Consider the following 9,729-nt stretch of genomic DNA (forward strand, 5'->3'; position numbering starts at 1 on the left):
CCAGTGCTGTGTGTACACAGAGAAAATGCCATGTGAGGACACAATGAGAAAGTGGTCACCTATAAGCTGGGAAGAGAGTTCTCACCAGAAACCAACCCTGCTGTCAGCTTGATCTTGGACTTCCAGCCTCCAGAACTGTGAGGATATAATTTTCTGTTGTTTAAGTCACCCAGTCTGTGGTATTTGGTTATGGCAGTCCAAGCAAACTAATACAGTTGTAAAGTGTATTCCATTGTCTGAAGAAATGTAATTTGATGGTCCAAAATGGTACAATATCTTCCATTCTGGTCCTTTTATAGTACTCTGAACATTTGCATCTATCATCAGGTATGCATGACTCAGTTCAGAGTGTCTATTCCTGTCAGGACCCATTTGTAGCCTCTCCAAATTTGCTGAAAAACATTAATCTACACATCCAAGAAGCTCAACAAACTTAAAGTAGGATAAATTCAAAGAGATCCACACTCAGACACATCATAGTAAAATGCTGAAGGGCAAATACAAAAAGAAAATCCTGAAGCAAAGGGAAAATGGTTCAGCATATAGAAGAGAACCCCAATAACATTCACAACTGACATCTCTTCAGAAACAATAGAAGCCAGAAGGCAATGGGACGATATCCAAATTACCGAAAGAAAAAAACCCATTAACAAAAAATTTTATATCCAGCAAAACTATCTTTTAAAAATGCAGGCGGGGCGGGGGGCAACTGTGTGGCTCAGTCGGTTAAGCATCCAACTCTTGATTTCGGCTCAGGTCATGATCTCAGGGTTGTGAGATCCAGCCCCATGTTGGGCTCCCTGCCCAGCATGGAGCCTGCTTAAGATTCTCTCTCTCCCTCTCCCTCTGGCTCTCCCCCCACTCTGTCTCTCCTCTAAAAAAATATTAAAAAATAAAAATAAATTTTTAAAAAATGAAGGAAGAGAGGTGCCTGGCTGGCTTAGTCAGTAGAGCATGCGACTCTTCGTCTTGGGGTTGTGAGTTTGAGCCCCATGTTGGGTGTATAGATTACTTAAAAATAAAAAAAAATCTTAAAAAATAAATAAAAATAAAAAATAAAAATGAAGGAAGAATAAACACATTCTCACATTAACACTCAGATTTGTGAATCTGTAAATTTGCCTTTTACCAAATTTAGGAATTTTTTGGCAATTATTTATTTGAGTAGTTCTTTAGTCATGCCCTAGTTCTCCTCTCCTCCAGGACTCTGATGACATGATTATTAAATACTGTGTTATAGTCTCTTTAGTCCCTGAGGATCTGTTCATTTTTTAAATTCTATTTCCTCTCTGTTGCTCAGATGGGGTAATTTCTGTTCTCCTATCTTCCAACTTGCTGATTCCTTCATTTGTTCCTCCACTGAGCTCATCTTTTGAGGTTTTTATCCTGGTTATTGTATTTTTCAGCTCTAAGTTTCCATGTGGTTTTTATATATACTTCTGTATCTTTGATGAGACTTTTATTTTTTTGCTGAGAGTCTATTTTGTCATTTGTTTCAAATCTTCTTAATTGTTCACTGAAGCATTTTTTTTAGTTTTATGGTTTTATTAACATAAATACGACATGCACATAAGCTGTCTGCTTATTTATTTTCTTCACTGCAGAGCCTGGCATCGGGATTAGTGACATTGATGGCCAGCTGGGCTGCTCTTTCCACCATGGCTTTGTAGTTCTTGGAGGAGACATTATGAGCAGTCTCTGCACAGTAAGATTTGTTGCACATCAGCAGCACTTGAGACAGACTAGGAACTTACAGAAGCCACTGGGCAGCATTTGCTTTGTTTTCTTGTTGCTTCCATAACCCGTGTTGGGCATCAAAATCTGGCCCTTGATTCTTCTGCACACCCTATTGTCGATGCCTCTGGGTTTCCACTAGTTGTGCTTAATTTTGACCTATCAGTCTGACTGGTGCCGGATGAACTTCTTGGTCCTCTTTTTAATGATCTTGGGCTTCACCAGAGGTCTGAGGGCAACCATGATACTAAGTAGGAGATGGCTGCCATCTCTGCAGGCAGCGCCAAGGAAGAGGAAGCATTTTTATTACAGCTGCTTTAAAATCTTTGAAAGATAAAGTCAGATAATTTGTCATCTTGGTGTTCACATGTATTGATTGTCTTTTTTCATTCAGTTTGATATATTCCTGGTTCTTAGTATGACAAGTGATTTCCAATTGAAAGCTGAACATTTTAGGTATGTTATGAAACTCTGGTTCTTATTTAAGCCTTTTTTTTTTTTTAACTGGCTTTTTATGATACCATTCCAGCAGGGAAATGAGTGGAGGGGTGCCAGTTTGCTAATGCCAGGTATGGGGAGAAATCTAGTTTCCCCACTTGGCCTCTTGATAACAGAGAGGGAAGGCTCCTTGCTACTGTTGGGTAGGGCTTGGAGTCCTGCTCACAAGTAGGGCTCCACTTATATTTCACTGGATGGAAGGCCTCCTTTCTGCTCTCTATATGGCCTCCAATGATACCACCACCCTGGGGGTAAAGGGAAGGGTGCCTTGATACTGCCAAGTAAGAGAGCAAGTCCAGGGGAAAGATGGCGGAGGAGTAGGGGACCCTATTTCAACTGGTCCCCGAAATTGAGCTGGATATCGACCAGACCACTCTGAGCACCCACGAAACCAGCCTGAGATGTAAGAAGATCTGGATCTCTACAAACAGAATATCGCAGGCAGTTGGTTTTGAGGTACGAAGCGGAGAGCCGTGATTCTGCCGGCAGATATCGGAGGATAAACGGTGGCGGGAGGGAGCCTGGCCGTGGGGATCCTGCACCGCCGGTGAGTGACAGCCTCACACGCTGGGGACGGGCACAGGCTCGCAGACCCGTAGTGGCGGGGGAAGGACTTTAGGGGCGCCCCCGGGGAGGAAACCGGGGGGGGGGGGGGGGGTTGCGCCTGCGAACTGGGAGCGGCTGGCGGTTTTAGAAGCACAAAGGGCAGAGACGTGCCCCAACCTGGAGGCAGGACTGGGAGCGCTGCGGAGGGGCGCACAACCCAGGATGCTGCAGTTTATAGCAGCACGGACAGAAACGGAGACGGTGTTGCCCGGAGAGCTCACTGAAGAACAGACTGCGGTCTCTCTGCTCTGAGGCAGAGGGTTGGAAACGGTCTCTTCTGCTCTGACTCACGGAAGAGACGCGGAAAGCCTCCAGGGAAAGGTGCCAGAGAACAAAAGCCCCAAAGACTGATTCCCGCTGAGCCCATCCCCCGCCACAGGGGTGCAGGGCAACTCTGCCCAAACAGGGCTGCCTGAGTAACAGTGCGGCAGGCCCATCCTGCAGAAGACAGGCTGGGAAAACAAGAGGCCAGCAACCCTAAGGTCCCAAGAAAACAGGTGCATCTTGCTTGGGTTCTGGTCAATAATTTGGACTCTATACATTCCCTCAAACACCCATCAACAGAATGACTAGGAGGAGGAGCCCCCAAAACAGAAAAGACTCAGAGATTGTGACTTATGCTGCAGATTTACAAATGGATGCAGACATAACCAAGATGTCGGAGATGGAATTCAGGCTAGCAATTGTGAAGACAATGGCTAGAATGGAGAAATCAATTAATGGCAACATAGAGTCTCTAAGGGCAGAAATAAAAGGGGAATTGGCAGAACTTAAAAATGCTATCAATGAGATCCAATTCAATCTAGATGATCTAACAGCTAGGGTAACTGAGACAGAAGAGAGAATAAGCGATCTGGAAGACAGTATAATAGACAAAAAGGGAAAAGAGGAGGCCAGGGAAAAACAACTCAGAATCCATGAAAATAGAATTGGAGAAATAAGTGACACCATGAGGCGTTCCAATGTCAGAATCATTGGAATCCTGGAGGGAGTGGAGAGAGAGAGAGGGCTAGAAGATGTATTTGAGCACATCGTAGCTGAGAACTTCCCTAATCTGGGGAATGAAACAAACATTCGAGTCCTAGAGGCAGAGAGGACCCCTCCCAAGATCAAGGAAAACAGGCCAACACCCCGGCATGTAATAGTAAAACTTGCAAATCTTAGAACCAAGGAAACCATCTTAAGGGCAGTTAGGGGGAAGAGATTCCTTACGTACAGAGGGAGGAACATCAGAATCACATCAGACCTATCCACAGAGACCTGGCAAGCCAGAAAGGCCTGGCAAGACATATTCAGGGTACTAAATGAGAAGAACATGCAGCCAAGAATACTTCATCTGGCAAGGCTTTCATTTAGAATGGATGGAGAGATGCAAAGCTTCCACGACGGGCAGAAACTGAAAGAATATGTGACCACTAAGCCGGCCCTGCAAGAAATACTAAGGGGGGGTTCTATAAAAGGAGAAAGACCCCAAGAGTGATATACAACAGAAATTTACAAGGACAATCTATAAAAACAGCGTCTTCACAGGCAACATGATGACACTTAATTCATATCTTTCAATAATCACTCTCAACGTGAATGGCCTAAACGCTCCCATACAACGGCACAGGGTTGCAGATTGATAAAAAGACAGGACCCATCCATATGCTGTCTACAAGAGACTCATTTTGAACCTAAAGACACATCCAGACTGAAAGTGAAGGGATAGAGATGATCTTCCATGCCAGCGGACCTCAAAAGAAAGCTGGGGTAGCAATTCTTATATCAGACAAATTAGATTTTAAAATAAAGTCTGTAATTAGAGACACAGAAGGACACTATATCATTCTTAAAGGGTCTATCCAACAAGAAGGTCTAACAATTGTAAATATCTATGCCCCCAACATGGGAGCAGCCATCTACATAAGCCAACTGTTAACCAAAATAAAGAGTCATATTGATAACAATACATTAATTGTAGGAGACCTCAATATTCCACTCTCAGCAATGGACAGATCATCTAAGCAGAAAATCAACAAGGAAACAAGAGCAATGTTTGATACATTGGACCAGATGGACCTCATAGATATTTACAGAACATTCCACCCTAAAACAACAGAATACTCATTCTTCTCAAGCGTACATGGAACTTTCTCCAGAATAGACCATATACTGGGTCACAAATCAGGTCTCAACCGATACCAAAAGATTGAGATTATTCCCTGCATATTCTCAGACCACAATGCTCTAAAACTGGAACTCAATCACAAGAAAAAATTTGGCAGAAATTCAAACACTTGGAAGCTAAAGACCACTCTGCCCAAGAATGTTTGGGTTGGGGCGCCTGGGTGGCTCAGTTGGTTAAGCGACTGCCTTCGGCTCAGGTCATGATCCTGGAGTCCCGGGATCGAGTCCCGCATCGGGCTCCCTGCTTGGCAGGGAGTCTGCTTCTCCCTCTGACCCTCCCCACTCTCATGTGCTCTCTCTCATCCTCTCTCTCTCAAATAAATAAATAAAATCTTTAAAAAAAAATTAAAAAAAAAAAAGAATGTTTGGGTCAACCAAGAAATCAAAGAAGAACTTAAACAATTCATGGAAATCAATGAGAATGAAAACACATTGGTCCAAAACCTATGGGATACTGCAAAGGCGGTCCTAAGGGGGAAATACATAGCCATCCAAGCCTCACTCAAAAAAATAGAAAAATCCCAAATTCACCAACTAACTCTACACCTTAAAGAACTAGAGAAAAAGCAACAAACGACGCCTAAGCCATGCATTAGAAGAGAAATAATTAAAATTAGAGCAGAAATCAATGAATTAGAAACCAGAAACACAGTAGATCAGATCAATGGAACTAGAAGTTGGTTCTTTGAAAGAATTAATAAGATTGATAAACCACTGGCCAGACTTATCCAAAAGAAGAGAGAAAGGACCCAAATTAATAAAATTATGAATGAAAGGGGAGAGATCACGACCAACACCAAGGAAATAGAAACAATTATGAGAAATTATTATCAACAACTATATGCCAATAAACTGAGCCATCTGGATGAAATGGAGGCCTTCCTGGAAACCTATAAGCTGCCAAGACTGAAACAGGAAGAAATTGACAACCTGAATAGGCCAATAACCACTAACGAGATTGAAGCAGTGATCAAAAACCTCCCAAAAAACAGGAGTCCAGGGCCTGGTGGATTCCCTGGGGAATTCTACCAAACATTCAAAGAAGAAATAATACCTATTCTACTGAAGCTGTTTCAAAAAATAGAAACAGAAGGAAAACTGCCAAACTCATTCTATGAGGCCAGCATTACCTTAATCCCCAAACCAGGCAAAGACTCCATCAAAAAGGAGAATTTCAGACCGATATCCCTGATGAATATGGATTCCAAAATCCTCAACAAAATCCTAGCTAATAGGATCCAACAATACATTAAAAGGATCATCCACCACGACCAAGTGGGATTTATCCCCGGGATGCAAGGGTGGTTCAACATTCGCAAATCAATCTATGTGATAGAACACATTAATAAGAGGAGGGAGAAGAACCATATGGTCCTCTCAATTGATGCAGAAAAAGCATTTGACAAAATACAACATCCTTTCCTGATTAAAACTCTCCAGAGTATAGGGATAGAGGGAACATTCCTCAAGCTCATAAAATCCATCTATTGAAAAACCCACAGTGAATATCATCCTCAATGGGGAAAAGCTGAGAGCCTTTCCCTTAAGATCAGGAACACGTCAAGGGTGCCCACTCTCACCACTGTTGTTCAACATAGTACTAGAAGTCCTAGCAACAGCAATCAGACAACAAAAAGAAATAAAAGGTATTCAAATTGGCAAAGAAGAAGTCAAACTCTCTCTTTTCACAGAAGACATGATACTTTATGTGGAAAACCCAAAAGACTCCACCCCCAAATATTACTAGAACTCATCCAGCAATTCAGTAATGTGGCAGGATACAAAATCAATGCACAGAAATCAGTTGCTTTCTTATACACTAACAACGCAACTGTTGAAAGAGAAATTAAAGAAATGATTCCATTTACAATAGCACCAAAAACCATAAGATACCTCGGAATAAACCTAACCAAAGAGGTAAAGGATCTATACTCTAGGAACTACAGAACACTCATGAAAGAAATCGAAAAAGACACAAAAAGATGGAAAAATATTCCATGCTCATGGATTGGAAGAATAAACATTGTTAAAATGTCTATGCTACCCAGTGCAATCTAGACCTTCAATGCCATCCCGATCAAAATTCCAATGACATTTTTCAAAGTGCTGGAACAAACAATCCTAAAATTTGTATGGAATCAGAAAAGACCCCGAATCACCAAGGAGATGCTGAAAAAGAAAAACAAAGCTGGGGGCATCACGTTGCCCGATTTCAAGCTATATTACAAAGCAGTGATCACCAAGACAGCATGGTACTGGCACAAAAACAGACATACAGACCAATGGAACAGAATAGAGAACCCAGATATGGACCCTCAACTCTATGGTCAAATAATCTTCGACAAAGCAGGAAAAAACATGCAATGGAAAAAAGACAGTCTCTTCAATAAATGGTGCTGGGAAAATTGGACAGCCACATGCAGAAGAATGAAACTCGACCATTCTCTAACACCATTCACAAAGATAAACTCAAAGTGGATGAAAGACCTCAATGTGAGACAGGAATCCATCCAAATCCTAGAGGAGAACATAGGCAGTAACCTCTTGGACATCGGCCACAGCAACTTCTTTCAAGATACATCTCCAAAAGCTAGTGAAACAAAAGCAAAAATGAACTTTGGGGACTTCATCAAGATAAAAAGCTTCTGCACAGCAAAGGAAACAGTCAACAAAACAAAGAGGCAACCCACAGAATGGGAGAAGATATTTGCAAATGACACTACAGATAAAGGGCTGGTATCCAAAATCTACAAAGAACTTCTCAAACTCAACCCCCAAAAAACAAATAATCAAGTCAAAAAGTGGGCAGAAGAGATGAACAGGCACTTCTCTGAAGAAGACATACAAATGGCTAACAGACACATGAAAAAATGTTCATCATCATTAGCCATCAGGGAAATCCAAATCAAAACCACACTGAGATACCACCTTACACCAGTTAGAATGGCAAAAATGGACAGGGAAAGAAACAACAAATGTTGGAGAGGTTGTGGAGAAAGGGGAACCCTCTTACACTGTTGGTGGGAATGCAAGTTGGTAGAGCCACTTTGGAAAACAGTGTGGAGGTTCCTCAAAAATTTAAAAATAGAGCTACCCTATGACCCAGCAATTGCACTCCTGGGTATTTACCCCAAAGACACAGATGTAGTGAAAAGAAGGGCCATATGCACCCCAATGTTCATAGCAGCAATGTCTGCAATAGCCAAACTGTGGAAAGAGCTGAGATGCCCTTCAACAGATGAATGGATAAAGAAGATGTGGTCCATATATGCAATGGAATATTACTCAGCCATCAGAAAGGATGAATACCCAACTTTTACATCAACATGGATGGGACTGGAGGAGATTATGCTAAGTGAAATAAGTCAAGCAGAGAAAGTCAATTATCATATGGTTTCACTTACTGTGGAACATAAGGAATAGCATGGAGGACATTAGGAGAAGGAAGGGAAAAATGAAGTGGGGGGGAATCGGAGGGAGAGATGAACCATGAGAGACTATGGACTCTGAGAAACAAACAGGGTTCTAGAGGGGAAGGGGGAGGGGGGATTGGTTAGCCCAGTGATGGGTATTAAGGAGGGCACATACTGCATGGAGCACTGGGTGTTATACCAAAACAATGGATCGTGGATCACTACATCAAAAACTAATGATGTATTGTATGATGACTAACATAACATAATAAAATAAAAAAAAAAGAGAGAGAGAGCAAGTCCAGCCTTCCCACATGGTCTCCACTGACACCACATAGGGGAAGGCTTGTTACAACCCAGTCAAGACAAAAGTCCTAGTTCTATAATCAATCTTTTCTGAGACCACCTTGGCAGGGGTTTGGCATGAATTTTACAGCCTGTAGAGGGTGAAACTATAAGCTCCTCACTTGGCATCTGTTGGTGTGAGTGGGAATTAGGCCACATTTTTTCTACATTGTTTTGATTCAGTAAAGTTACTATTTTCTGAAAGTTTACTATCTCATTAGGCTGCCCATTTCCTGGTTCTTTGACAAAAGAAAGTGGTCTTTGGTAAGATCGTTTGTCTTGTTTGGGTCCATTGGCATTTCTAGGTTCTCCAGCACTGTCTCAAATACATGAAGAAAAAAAATCCATGGAACTCACCAGTGTGCTCTTTTTTGGGTTCTGAGGTCCCTAGCCAGTCTGCATTCTTCACTCCACCTTTCAGAATCATCTTATGTTTGGTTTTATAAATATTATTTCCAAGGGGTTTTTTTTGTACTCAGGGGGAGAGATAGGGAAAAGGGCATCTACTCCATTTTTCCAGAAGTGGAAATCCTATATTGGGTCTTTATATATATTTCTTCCATGTCTCGACTAGCTTTCTGAGGATGTGCAATACCTTTGTTCATTCATTCATTTATTCATTTATTAAATCAACCAGAACACTTACTGTGTGACTGATCATTGAAATCCTTAAGATGAACTGGTTGCTGCACAGCTGCCCTCTTGGGTTTAGACATTGTTCCATCATGGAATCCATGCCTGAATCTGCAGCATACAATTTTTAGGTGCCTCATTTGACTGACCGGTCCAGGGGTATTTCATCTTTTAGCCTTGGCCCTCCAGTTATACTTTCTCTTCTGCTTGACAAGATAGCTGCATTTGCCACAGATCAACTTCTGAAGGTGGTAGGCCTTAGAGTCATAGTGCAGAACAATGTGTGCATCTTATTACAATGCTTTCCAAATGATGAAGTCCCCTTCATCAT

General features: G+C 42.0%; 1 pseudogene; it reads right to left on the bottom strand.

Moving 5' to 3' along the window:
• Window positions 1–449: 449 nt before the first annotated feature.
• On the bottom strand, window positions 450–9,729 carry LOC110571120 (annotated as a pseudogene).

The sequence above is a fragment of the Neomonachus schauinslandi genome, chromosome X (genome assembly GCF_002201575.2).
Source record: "Neomonachus schauinslandi chromosome X, ASM220157v2, whole genome shotgun sequence".
Lineage (NCBI taxonomy): Eukaryota > Metazoa > Chordata > Mammalia > Carnivora > Phocidae > Neomonachus > Neomonachus schauinslandi.